At 45.0% G+C, this 14651-nt stretch overlaps 1 non-coding gene across 7 annotated transcripts; it reads left to right on the top strand.

Moving 5' to 3' along the window:
• Positions 1-8357: 8357 nt before the first annotated feature.
• On the top strand, positions 8358-12952 carry LOC127294829 (uncharacterized). 7 transcript variants are annotated; one of them, XR_011742905.1, is made up of 5 exons: positions 8358-8996; positions 9153-9208; positions 10673-10995; positions 11927-12013; positions 12400-12952. It is a non-coding gene; the product is annotated as an uncharacterized protein (transcript). The 7 variants fall into 7 exon arrangements; XR_011742902.1 differs by having other exon boundaries at positions 11927-12952; XR_011742906.1 differs by having other exon boundaries at positions 10673-12013; positions 12395-12952.
• The last annotated feature ends 1699 nt before the right edge of the window (positions 12953-14651 follow it).

Genomic DNA, 14651 nt, shown 5'->3' with positions numbered 1-14651 from the left:
TATGAATACATGCTTGTCCAGGCCATCAGGAACACACACTTGGTACTACTGGTTTATGATATTCTCATGAATGCCATATGTTTGTTGAAAACGCTCCTGTGCGCATAGATACATGTATGTGCGGCAACGAGGATGGATGCGCTTAGCTATGTGATCTGGACAGTCCACTTTTGTGTAGCTCGGCATTTTAGTTGTATGTATATAAGTATTTGCTCACCACAGTTCACCTTCTTTTTATTTTGAGAAAATGACTGTTAACTTCTATCTATAAAGTTTACTCAATTCAGGGAGTTCGTTTTCTTCTGTAATGCAGTTCAATTCCTATGCACTTGAAAGTTAACAAAAAATTGTGTGAAAAAATACAACTGATGATATACTGATATACTCGAGAAACTGTAGTTCACTTCTATTTTATTGGCAAGTTCAATTTGTCAAGCACTGGTTTCACAAAAATTATTGGCAATATTCACTGTAGGAAAACCTCATCAAGAAAAAACAGCGGACAGAAGTTCACTCGGTGAACATCATAAGTTCACTTCTAGAAAATTTAGAAAATAAGCTGGAAATTTATTTTTTGTTAATATTAACTTTGAACATGGGGAAGTTCACCGTGAACATACCGGAGATTTTCTTTTGTCAAACTTCACTTTGTATCAGCGCGAAAGTTCACTTTGCACATGTAGGAAGTACATTTTGAGCATGCTTGAAACTTTTATACTTCGATCGGAAGTTCACTAACATATATCGAGAAGTTCACTTCCATATTTGAGCACTGTATTTTTTTGGACGGAAATCATATGCATAGAAATCGTTCGAACAACCTCTTATTGGACAAATTGACCGACGCCACGTAAAATTAGCACTAATATAACCCTATTAGTACTCCAACACACCGCAATGCCTCACCTAATCAATCTAGATGAGCCAATATCAAAATGTTGCCGTGTCGGCGTTATCTCCGATTTTACATATCTCTGAAATTAAACTTTAACCGTTTAGAATTTAGAAAAATGTTCAATATGAAAAAGCTGCGCCTAATCAATATCTTTTCAACGCAATATCACTTGGAACATTCCGACGAGTGGTTCGGAAAAAAAATCCCCAACAAACATTACGAAAAACTGAGAAGTTTGAAAAGCGGAATCACGTATTCTCAAATCTGCTCTTAAACTGTAAAGAATTTGGAAATGTGTTCTTCATGAAAAAGGTGCGCCTAGTCAGCAGCTTTCCAACGGCATATCACACGCATCAATCCGATAAACGGTTTGAAAATCAGAACACAAAAACTGCACGAAAATAGAGAAATTCGTGAAAACGTTGTTTTGTATATTTCAAATTAGTTTTAAACAATACAGAATTTGGGAAAACACTGAACACAGAAATGTTGCGAAATTTCCGTACGAATCCAACGGTATATTATACGCATCAATCCGATAAGCGGTTTGAAAATCAACATGAAAATACTGTCCGCACGAACATGCAATTCTGGTATTCCGTCGAGAAGTTCACTAGGAAACACCCGGAAGTTCACAAGTGGTTCCAGAGAAGTTCAGATGAGACGAAAGTTCGCTATATTTTTTGAAGTTCACTTCAAACTAGACTGAAGTTTCGGAAGTTCGCCCTGTACAATATTAAAGTCCGTCGGGAAGTTCAGATTCAGGGAAGAAGAAGTTCAGATCCATGTACCGGGAAGTTCAGAAAGGGTTCGAGAATAGTTATTCTCGAACCGGTTCGAGAATAGCAGACCTATATATATATATATATATATATATATCCATAATAGTGGGCTACCATGGTGGCTAGCTATGCACACCATGGCAGCCGTCTGATGTATTGCATATTACACCAGATGTACAATGGAGAGCACAATCTCCAAACGGATCAACCCAACGCTGTTACTCACACAGCTGGCCAGGAGCACACTTTTCAAATTTTGATTCCACAACAATATGTGCAATACACTTTGCAATACACTTTGCAATACACTTTACAATACACAGACTCATCACTTCTCAAGTAAAAAATACCGCTAAATCAACCGAACAACACTACGAATTACAATCGACAGATATGCCGGCCTTATCCCAACAGCGTGCATGTAGCCACTACTCACAAACTTCTCTCTTTAGAAAATCCTGGTGACGCATTGCAACAGGCGATGGTGCAGGAGCAGGAGTCTAGTGATACTTGGCTGCAAGGCTGCAGCTTGCTCATGCGTGCGGGAAACCAGAATGGTGAGTGGAAAAGGGCCAAGGGGAGGGGCTGGAGGAGCGGACTGCTGCTATTCTTTCCAATCTGGATAACATGTGCTTTAAAACGCACTGAGTGTCTTTAAATTTTTTTGTAGATCATGTCGTTCATGCATGCAGTTGGGCGATCATTGCACATCCCAAGATGTGGAGGATGAGTACAGACCGTGTCATCCAGGTTCGATCAAGGATGGGTTGCTGCACCATGAGCCAGGACAGCCTCATCGATCTGCCATACTCCGTGGCCTCCTCCTTGCTCGTCATTAGTACACGGCCAGGACAGCTTCGTCGATCTTGGCGATCTCGGCGGCGCATCGACCTCCTACCAAGGCCACGCCTGAGCTCCGTGTCATCGATGACGCGCCACCGCCATCCGTCGGTTGGAGCAGAGGTAGCCAGGAAGATGGCGAGTTGCGACCGAGAGCATGACCAGTACCGTCATGGAGGCGCTAGTCAGCACCACGGTGAAGCCATGGACAACGGTAACATGGTCGGTACAACGAAAGGAAGCAAGCAGTCTAAATCGCATGCCAAAACGAACGCCAGCTATCACTGGAATTTCAAACGCAGTTCCGGCTGTAATGCCATGCTTTTTTACTTGCAAGCGTAGTCATTTTTTCACAGTATTGTACTATTGTTCTTGCAAATGTAGTCGTTTGTATTTTTTGAACTGGGAACCATCCTTCTGTCGGTTGTCAGTTTTGTAAGTGCCTAAACTCAGTGTACAAATACAAGTCCATGGCATTTCAAATACACGGACGAAAGTCCTAGACAATTTTTCTTCCAACTCCATGATCTCATTCATTTTCTAGGCTAGCCGAACCAAGCCAATCTGATGTCTAACGAAAGTGCAGTTTTACAAGCTAAAATGAATGCCAACTTCGTTGTATACATGGACCAGACGAACTGTTGTTTGCATGGACCAGAGAACACTGCACCACCAGGGCAATCGATGCATCTATCGACGGTAGGAATTATGTCCCAGCGAAACATCTATAAAATTGCCGGTTCAGATGCCAGTCAAAAAAAGGACCCAGCAGGTTCAATCTAATTTCAAACGCATTCGCAACTGTAATACAATTCTCGTTGCTTCTTCCTTTTCTTTCTTACAGCTAGCAACACGAAGACTTATCAAATACGCCATGTTCATCTGTACAAAGGAATGTAGAATGCATGCATGTTCAACATGGGAAAACGAACGCCATTTTCAGTATGGTACATTCAAATGCATTTGCAACTGTAATACACTTCTCATTACTTCTTTCTTTTCTTTCTTACAGCTAGCAACACCAAGTCTTGTCAGATATGTCATATTCATCTGTACAAGGGAATGTAGAATGCATGTTCAGCATGGGAAAACGAATGCCATTTTCAGCATGGTATTTTCAAATGCATTTGCAACTGTAGTACACTTCTCACTGCTTCTTCGTTTTCTTTCTTACAGCTAGCAACACCAAGGCTGCATAACGCCTCTAACGGCAGCTTGACAACCGTGAAAACTTACCAATAGCCAGCTTTTTCCATCTTGGACCATACAAAGATTATGCTCTCTATATCAAGCGGTCAAGAGGGCGTGCATAGCTAGCCACCATGGTAGCAAATCCGCGTCGATATATATATATAGGAAGCTCAATTGTATATATATATATATATATATATATATATATATATATATATATATATACATTTTAAAATATTAGTAACAATTTTGAGCATTGGAATACATTGAATATATGCGTAATAACTTAGAAAATATAGTACATAATTTTGAGGAAATATTTTCAGGAATAGTTCTATACATATGCTTTTCAGCTTTCCTAATATTTAACATAATATTGCTGGTCAAGTTATAGTACTATTTTTACTAAAGTATGTCCAGAACAACACTAACTTGTGAACATTTGTGTACTCGTGTCTGTCACTTTTCGGAGCAAAGAACTTGTATAGGAGTTTAGGCAGTAAAGCTCAATAGAAGCCATAAAGTTTGTCTAGGACAATCTCAAAAAATATGGACGTAGACATACCAATATAATTCTTATGTGATCTAATATTAGTTTTCAGGTAGTACTTGATCAATTTTCCTTGTTTTTGGTATGTTTCCGTACATATCTTCAATACATAAAACATGGGAAACGTCCTTTGATCCTTAAACTACAAGATTGCATCCACCACTACAGAAACTAAAGACACTACACTTTGAACCTTATTAGAACTATAAGACAATGCAAAGACACTCCATTATATATCAACAAAACTTCATGAGACCAAGAACTAGGAAAGACAAAGAACTTTTAACATCCAACAGTATTCTGCCTCAAACTACATCCTCATCACTGGCAATCCTGAAAATCATGGGATCCCAACCCTCCCTCAAGAGAAAAACCTCGGTGGCCACCAGAATGCGTACCTTTGCCCCTCCGAACTCCAGGTTTCAGAGGTTTTGCTTCTATTGACCAGACCATATAGAAATATAATGAGCGACAAAATAAACTATCCTGGCAGGATCTCAAACTGAAGAAAGCACACTTTACAATATTCCATATATACCTAGCTACTGGACAATGAATGAAAAGTGTCTCTACCTATGCACCATATACTACTACAAAACATACATTTAGCACTACAAATTCATCGTCCATGTAGAAAAACATTCCTGGTCAAAATACTTTTCATAAAGGCTAACCACGAGAAGACTTTTCCCATTCAGACACCAAATTTTCTTAAAAGGGCAACTAACTTGTCTATCTTTGAAAATAACATACTCCCTCCGTCCATAAAAGAATGTCTCAACTTTGTCAAAATTTGCATGTATCTACACACTAAAACATGTCTAGATACATGCATATTTTGACAAAGTTAAGACATCCTTTTATGGACAGAGGTAGTACATAGAATGTATACTAAACACACCAGAAGAATTCAGGGTCCATTTACACCTATGTTCCTTGTACGGAAGAATTACATTAGTGCATAGATCAACTAACTTATACCAATAGACAGTCTGATCTCCCACATAGTCCTTCTGAATCTCAAACAACCTTAAGCTTCAGACATGACCCTACGGACAGTTATATTTTTTCTATGGGTAAGATCATGAAGTATGTGAGAATTAAGACATCAGGATTTATCTCCTATCCACCAGTTCTCCCAGAAGTCCTTCTACCATTTTCGTTTCTATTACATATTTATGACTGTTTTCTTAACTCAAAAAAACTTGGGAATTTTTTTGTTGCCAAGTTTATGATATCAGGATCTACCTGCTATTTCTTGGGGCAGGTGCCATCTACGTGTCGAGTGGTGAAAGTGTTTCCGCCAGTTGGAAGGACTACGCGGACGAAGTGCAGCCTAGCTTGTCTGAAGCGACATCTGGTGCGGAGATCTCACCGCAGCGATTCGCAGCCAACGTGGGGAGGCCATATGTGTTTGTGCAGTGCACATGGGACCTGGCAGCAGACAAGTGCATCTCCAGCGGGGCGACGCATATTTATGTCCGTTTGCGTCGGGTACGGACATAAAAAACGTCCGCATGTCCGCATGCGTCTGCCCCTTCTCCAGTGGCAGGGACGCATTTATTTGACCGCATGCTTGATTAGAGAGGAGAGAGAGAGAAAGATTCTGTTTGTGTGGCTAGGAATAAGCGCATACGTGATTAAAGGAGGAGAGAGAGGGCTGCATGCAGCCCAACCGGACACAAACGGACGCGCGGACGCGTCCGCAGAGACGCATTCCTGGCGCATATTTGGTCCACGTTTGCGTCAGGACTGACACTGCGAACGTTTTGCGTCGCCCCGCTGGAGGGCGTTTTTTGTCCGCGCAGATGCGTCGCCCCGCTGGAGATGCCCTGAGGGCATCTCCAACCGGGCGACCCATCCCGCGCCCGCGCGTCCGGATGGGTCGAAACGGACAAAAACCCGGCCCAACGCGGGGACGCACCGCAAAAGCGGACGGCCGCGGCGTCCGGAACGACGCAAACCCGGCCCAGATTTGGGCGGGTTTTGCGTGGCCGCGGATGGCACGCGGCGTCCTCGCGTGTCCGCCCTGTCCGCGTGGCTGGCCCACTGTCGGTGCCCGGTCCCTATTAAATGTGGATCGGGAAGGGGACTGTCCCTATCCGGTCCCCACTTTCCACTCGGCCGCACGCGCGAGCTCGGAAGCTTCCGCGCCGCCATGGCCCCGAGCGCGAGTTCGAGCCGTCCGCCAACGACCACGAGGCCGGCAGCAGCCGGCAAGTCGCGCCGCCGGCGTTCGCAATGGGGCCGCCGGCGCCTCCCCGAACGCGACCGGATCTACGTCACCGTAGCGGTGGCGCGGATGTTCGGGACGCCGGCGTCCCAATGCCGTGGGGGACGTGCACCTCCCCACGGGCGCACTGAGCCCGGATCGGGTTCCGGTGCCGCCCATCCCGAGCTCCGGCCGCGCCCGCTACGCCGAGATCCGGAGCGCAGCGCTCGGTGCCGGCGGACCTCCGGCGAGACCCGCGTACGGCGACGCAAGTCCCAAGCGGGACTTGTGGTTCGAGGTGGAGCACGATGCGCGCCGGCGCACATGCTTCACATCCGCGACGGCGCGGCCTCGCGCGCGACCGGCCACACGCTGGCGGGCTGGCCGCCGCCCCGGCGGGCTCTACATCAACGAGCCCGCGCCCCGGCCCCGCAGCGGCCCCGGGAGGAGGAGAACGACCGGAGCCGCATGCGGCGCTCGTGGCGTCCCGCGAGCGACGAGGACCTCGACGAGCTGGCCAAATGGCCGCACCTCGCCGAGGCGCTGCGCACCTCCGCGCTGGAGGAGGCGGCCAGAAGGCCCGGGGAGGACGCCCGAGCGGAGCGTGGGCCTTCCTCGAGGGCGCGCGCCATCGGGGAGGAGGCTACGCGTCGGGCGGCGCTCGGGAGGAGGAGGAGCGCCGGGCAGCGCGCACAGCGGAGGAGGAGCGCCTGGCCACGCGCACAGCGGAGGAGGAGTGCTGGCCACGCGAGCCGCGGCGGAGGAGCAGCTCCGGCGGAGTCCGCGCGGAGGGCACGGGCTGCGCGGGCCGGCGAGCCCGCCGAACCCGCACTCCGCAGGAAAGGGCGCAGTGGGAGCCCTGGCCGGAGTCCCCGGTGCCCTCCGGCGTGTCGAGCCGGAACAGCGCGTCGCCGCCGGGGAGCGTCGTCGTCATCGACGCCGACGATGACGAGTACTACTGGGGGTAGTACTGCCGGCGGCCACCGTGCTCGCAAACCCTGTCTAGGGTTTCTTTTTTTTTTTAGTTTAAAGCCCATATAGGGCTTTCTTTTGTGCAAAAATTGCCGAAAATAGGGCTAAGTTTAATTAACCACTAGTTTAAATTTATTTTTGGCTGTTTTCCTTTTTTATTTTTATTTTTGTTATTTTAATTACATATGCGGTGCGTCCGCGCGTTGGGCGCAGCGTGCGACCCAAACGGACACGCGGACGCGGGGCGCTGTCCGGGTGTCCGTTCGGCCACCCAAACGGCCCAAAACGGACGGCCCAGCGCGTCCGTTTGGGTCGCCCGGTTGGAGATGCCCTGAGAAGAGAAGGGCAGCAGAAAAGCTACAGCTGCACTGTTCGGTACAGCAATACGAGCTTCATGGTTGTGCCGTTCACTGCTGTTCCGGCACCTACGCCGCAATATGTATTCCCAGCGGGCAGGTCATCTCCTGATCCCGCGATCGCCAGTGGTGAGTTCTTTGCATGTATGTTAGGTCAATCCTTCTATGAAAGTCTCAGTGCCACCTTTGGAGAGGAGGCAATATCCTTTTTGTTGCGAAGATCCACCATGGTGGTGCTAAGCATATGTATTCTAAATGCACGTACACTTACTGTTGCACAATATTTTCATTATGTTTCTCAATCCTTCCCCGTCACTCTTCCTCCTCCTGCAGCTTCTAAGGCAGCTAAAATCGGTGCAATATTTGGAGTGATTTGCTTGGCAACTTTGATTTGCAATGTGTATAACTTAAGACGACTACGTAAAAAAAGAGGTATCATGTGACTTTCTCGATCCCTGAATAAATTCTCAATGTGCATTTGTTGCTAGCGGTTTAACTGTTTAAATTAATGAAACCAATCTTAGAAGAGCTCTAAGCTCCCAGGTTCCGAAGCCTTGTGGTTGCTCCACAGGTTTTACATGTTTGTAGTCGTTCGATCAAGATCGGACGAGTGTCAGGCATACATTCAGTCGGTTCAGGCTACACGTAAAAGCTTCTGTCCGTTTGGTCCACCCTTGCTTTCCATCACAAGAAAAAAGAAAAAAGAAGCAAAATCTTCCGCTCAGTCCGCAGGTCTGGCCGCCGGCGCTGCAGCCTCCTCTTCCGCTCCCACAGGTCTGGCCGCCGGCAGACCAGCCTCCTCTTCCGCTCCCCAAGGGAAGGGCGCCATCTCCTCCTCTTCTACCCTCCCCCCTAACTACTGATTGCCGCCGCCACAACCATCCAGCCACTCCCGTTTGTGGAGGTGGCGGAGCCGCGCCTGATCTGTCAAAGACATAGGCGAGGCCGTGAAAGGCCGTGCTGTTGCCGGAGCCCCGGATCCACGAGGAGGCGTGACCGAGCGGCAACGCACCGGTGATAGCGATCGCAATCTATCCAGAGGCAAAGCCTCTCCGGTGCCGACGTCTCTAGCCAATTTTGGGAACGAGGTCGCGAGGTTGTGCATCCTTTGACTACGCCGGCGACGATGAGCAGCAAATGGATGCCGGGGACGGTCTGTCACGGAGAAGATGAAGGAGCAGTGAAGCGAAGCGAGTAGGTGATTCTCACATTCTCACCTTCTTCCTATCTTTCATCTCCTCTCTGGCCACAGACCTTTACCAGGTTTTGTTTTGCGTTGGAAGATAGAGCTTCGGTGGAGTAGAAGAAATTGGTGATGTTTGTAAATGCGTTACTGAACTTACATTTTTTTCAGAATGGATGATGGTACACTAACACCTGGTGATTGCGGGCTCTTCTTCCACTACCATGGTGAATGATTGGTTTATTTTTCTGCTCATATCGGTAATTTGTGAGATATATATGGGTTGCCTTGTGACCTTTACTTGGATTATCGATGGTTTTGCAAGTGTTTCTTATATGGGAGACACTCCCATACATGTACAAAATTGTTGGTATATAGAATTCGTGATAAACATTTTTGCAATCTGCACTAATATTCAGAAATGAAATGCATGTTTCCTTTACTTGGAATCAGATGAATAAATTGTTACCATATAGGGTTGTTTGATTCTCTAAACCTGGTTGTTTTTTCACCAGGTATAGTACTATTTAGCAAGCAGCATTACTCAGTTATATATCTGTTGCACCAGGCAAGGAAATTAAAAGTACATGTTGCTATCTATGTAAATACTAATCTTCAGTACATAATCGGTATTTAGTTGACCGATCTTTCAGAATCAAGTAGTTATGTTTTTTGAGGTAGACCGACATTTTTATCATGAGTAGTGTCTGGATCCTCACATGAATTTCATACTATTTTTTATGTGCTACTGAATCTATTCATTTATTACAGATCTATATTCAAAGTAGACTATTAATGTAGTGCATACTGATTCATACTGATTACTGAATCACAATATTTTTCTAGAAATCTTCATGATTTTTTCACGGGTTCTGAATTCCTTGTTAAGTAAACGTTGTCTTGCAGTTCACTTTGATACATTTTTATGTGCTTACTGCAGTCTTCCTGTTTTAGCATATGTGTTAATTGCTTGAGGCCTAGGATTATTCTTTTGTTGCAGTTGTGCTTGGAAAATTATATTTGCAACATTGTCAAGGGTTATGAACCATCGCCGTCTTCCAGTTTGTTAGTCTTGGCTCCTTCTGCTGTGTTCGTCTGAGCTGCTGCCACGCTAGCGCCCCATTTTTATCTGGTCTATTTTCCTGTTTTGTTATTTCCTCCTCTAATTTATCTGCAATACTATGTTTGTATCGTACCTGCTGAATGGAGGCTCTGGTGGTTACACCAGTTTTGGCCATGATTAGGGCGCTTTGGAAAGTCGGTGTTATTTTTGTTTTGTTGAGAAGGTGGTGGCTGCCATTGTTGAGGATATGATTTGGGTGCGATTGGGGAGGCGGTGGACTGCTTTGTCTTGGGATGCTATTAAATTTGGCTTTGCTCCTTTGTGTGCACTCGGGTTGGTTGTTGACGTGGTGCTTACTCTCATTATTTTGTGTGTGTTTTATTTTCTTTGAAACTTGAGCTCCTAACAAGAGCATGATCTTTCTGTGCGTAGGAAGCATAACCTGCATTTGCACCAGTGAACATGATCATGAACAAAGCCATCAAGCACTTAGTCGGCCAGGCACCCCTGCAAGAAATTGCAAAAAAATCTTTTAGTTATGCACGATTTCTGTTGATCAACGTTTAGGCATGACTTCAAACAAGCTTTTGGCTGTAGATCTTACTATGATCTGTATGTTTATGCTCAGGTGAAGCTGCTGCCGGACACGCTGGTGTACCAAGACAAGTTGGCTTTGTGGACTGGAAAGGAACGGCATGGGAAGTAATTCCGCAGCGTGTGCTTGGTGAACATCATGTATGCCTTCCACGGCGACGAGGCCCACGATAGCAGCCCCGGCGCAATAAGTGCTAAGAATTGAGAGGGTGACAATCCAGCTGCTGGAAGATCCTCCAATGGTTGCAAGTATACAATTCTCAGTTTGATGGAGTGTCTTCTATTATTTGAGAATTTTATTGTTGCTTCTTGCGACTATAGAGGTTATACTGGAAGTCTGCATCGCCATTGCCATAGGTAAGTCCTCTGCTCCTAGCTAATATGTTGATTTCAAAATAAAACGGCTTGTGGTCATGTCAATGGTTTCTGATTGTGTTTGTGCTGCTTTGTGAGCTGGCTTCTACGAGAGTGTAAGAGTGAGTAGAACAGGGGGCCATTGTTTCTAAATTCTGATAAAATTCATCTATATTTCTGGTACTGGAACATGTAGTCATCTACTACTCCATGACATGTACTGTTTCCTTAATTTTGCATCAACTATCTTGCCCATGTATTTTCTGATGTTTACCATGCGCACGTGTGGATGGTGAAGAGTACTATATGTTCCAATGGGCTATCTTGAAGTACATGTGGATGTCCTCTCATTTCCTTGCTGTAGCCAGTTTGGCACTTTCTCATACTTAAAAGGTATGCTGGATTTGCATCGAGTTGGTCTCTTTAGTTTAGGAATGTTTTTCTATCTATCAGTGATGTTAGGTTGTGGCTGATGAAAAAAAAACATTATTGTAGGATGTCTAATCCCTTTTGAAAAACTACGCTCTCCTAATTTAGTTAATTTCACATGGTACGAACACACTATAGGTCACATGGTCGCTTGGTTTTGTCTCAGATCGGGTATGGTGTCAAAATATTTTTTATGAACACAGGCCTTGCATTTTCTCATAGGTAGAAACAAAAGAGTTGTTCATACGTACGCCATCAACTTGCTGTCCATGGTGTAACAATCATTCTTACAAGGCGTGCGAAAATATAGGGAGACATATGTGGTTGACTTCATCCATCATGAATACATCGTTAGCACATCTATGTGCCTTTTTGTCTGCTAAATAGTTCTACATGTTAGAGAATCAGCGATTTCGGTTTGTTCATTCATTGCTGGATTTCACTCCGCTAGATAGCCACCATGGTCGATAAACTGAAAGTATGTATGTTTCTTTCTATGCATAAGGAGGGTATGCTCCATCTTTCATGAGCCTTCCACCCCGAGGTATGAGTTGTTGAGTAGGCCGCGACAAATCTACAGGGTTACAATCAGGTGATGGTTGATCCAGTACATGCTATTGTTTAGTATATCATTTGAATCTAGCAATGGATGATTCAGCACATCATATTACTTTGTAAAACAGCTTGGCCATTTCCTTTTTTGAAACTTTCCTCTCATTTATTAGATGATTTGTGGCAAGTATAGATTGGACATAACAGATCTACATGTTACTAAGCTAATTATAGACTGATAGTTTGTTCCCAGTCAAGCTTTACATTCTTTACATCAATTATTTTTAATCTCGATTTGTTCAAGCATTTATTTTTCCAAAACGATACATAGCGGTGGATGTACATGGATAGTGACCAATGAAATAGTATGATACATCAAACACAACTCATGTGCTCCTAAGAAGACAATTATCTTGACCAGGACAGTGTTGTAACACCAAATAAGGCTACAGAGGAAGGGGTGGGAAAAGGAGGAGCCGCTTGATCGTTTCTGTCGAGCTGTCATTGATCTGATCGGTTGTGATCGCCTCCAGTGCTCTACTTTCCAGGGCCACAACGACCATTGCTGGTTCTACTGTGGGCTGATCCATTCTGTGCTGATGGTACCTCTGAACCCCATCTGTTGTTTCCTAATTTTAGCGTCAATCGATGGATGGTATTTCCTGGTCTTCGTAACTACTATGTCATTCAGGTAGAGTGATTATGCAGTGCAGAAGCCATGTGAAAATCGATTACTTCCCTTCACGGATGGTTATCATGCAGTGAGCTCCATAGCATGATTATTTCTTAGTATCTTCATGTTGACGAGTTGCTCGACTGTCCACGGGAAATATAATTCTTTGATTACATGTAAGATACAACATGGTTCAGGCCATGGGAGTGATAATATCTGTTGTTTTTATATGCATATTTAGGCAAGAATATTTTCATATGATTTATGTACATTGTAAATTTGTCATAGACGTTATCAGTTTAGTCATGTAATGTCCAGTGAAGTGCCTAATTCTTCGGCTTCTCAGTATAAATATCAAGTTTGTACCCTTCATCCGCTAACACCCCAATAAAACAATTGCTCGAAAGAAAAAAGACATCAACAAAACAACGGGCGCGGCAGAGCGCGCCAGGTCCTTCTAGTTCAAGCTAAAGCAGATACCTTTCATACAGGCCATGCACAAATTTATGTCGATGTTGGTTGCTAGCTCTGTGTCTTGGATTTTTTTATTTTTTTTTAATAATTTGGTTGTGTGCATCATTGATATCTTAAAATTGCTCTTGATATTGATTTGTTGCTGAGGCTAGGTGTATTTGGTATCTATTTAGTATTATATATTACCCCTTATCGAAAAATGCATTAAATTGATGTTATTGTAGTAGATGCCCAAAGGTTCTCTTTTGCGCAATTGGCGAAATCAACATCTAACTTCGCGTCAGAAGAAATACTTGGAGCTGGTGCCTTTGGTACTGTATATAAAGGTAAACTGAATAGCATGGATGTTGCTGTAAAAAAGATAATTATGCCAGATAATAATGAGGAACAAGGACAAGTGAGGAAGGACTTTGATAACGAGATTAACGTTATGAGGCCGCTTCACCATTGCAACATTATAAGTCTTGTTGGTTGCTGCAAGGACAAAAAAAATCTAATTCTTGTGTATGAGCTAATGGAGAATGGGAACCTCGAGGACCAGCTTTACCCCAAAGCTGGTGCCATGGATTCGGACCTTCATGGTGTAACGGTTCCGGGCACTAATCTGATGCTAGATTGGCCAAAAAGGTACGCGCACGCGCATGCTCTCTAGCTATATTGCTTCCGTACGTGTAGAACTAATTTGTCTGATAGAGAATTCATCGCACGTGTTTCAGGAACAGCATACTGATTGGAGTAGCCACTGGTCTTGTATACCTCCACTGTGAATGTAAGGAAACCCTCCTGCATGGCGATATCAAGCCAAGTAATGTGATGCTTGGCAAAAGCTTCAATGCGAAGCTGTGTGACTTTGGGCTGGTGAAGCAAATCAGCAATAGTAAAACCTCACGCTCGACGGACAGCATCCGTGGGACCAAAGGCTACGTCGACCCGGCATATGCGAACACCGGCAGGGCATGCGAGAAGAACGATATCTACAGCTTCGGCATAGTGATGCTTGAGGTTGTATGCTGTGAGAGACCGTCCGTGACTCAGCATGGTGATAGGATTATGAACAACCTTGTCGAGAAGGTGCGGGCATGTCATCAGAGGAATGCTATTCTGGATGCAGCTGACGGACGGCTGAGGGGTCAGTCTGACGAGCAACTTAAGCGGGTGCTGATTATCGGGCTCTTCTGTGTCCATCCGGATCCCGATCAACGTCCACATACCAGGAAAGTGCTGGAATACTTGACAAGCCGAGCCGTTCCGTTGCCTTTTCTCCCTACTAGTACAAATTATACTTTTCCCATGATGAATGAGAGTAGATCATATCCGTCAACCTCCCATAACCGCAGTGTAAGTGAAGATGAGTTCAGCACGTCTGCCACTGTGCCCCCTCGGCATGCACGAAGAGATGAAGACGCTGGTACGGCAGCTTTCCTGACCAGCCAGAGCTGAAGTTCATCATTAAATTCAGTCTACTTCCTTGCTATTGTATTATCAATCATATGCTACCTATCTGTCTTGTACCCATGGTCTACACGGCCCG

This window comes from Lolium perenne, chromosome 4, assembly GCF_019359855.2.
Source record: "Lolium perenne isolate Kyuss_39 chromosome 4, Kyuss_2.0, whole genome shotgun sequence".
NCBI classification, from domain to species: domain Eukaryota; kingdom Viridiplantae; phylum Streptophyta; class Magnoliopsida; order Poales; family Poaceae; genus Lolium; species Lolium perenne.
Note: the sequence above shows the minus strand (reverse complement) of the source record. Positions and strands in the feature narration are given on the sequence as shown.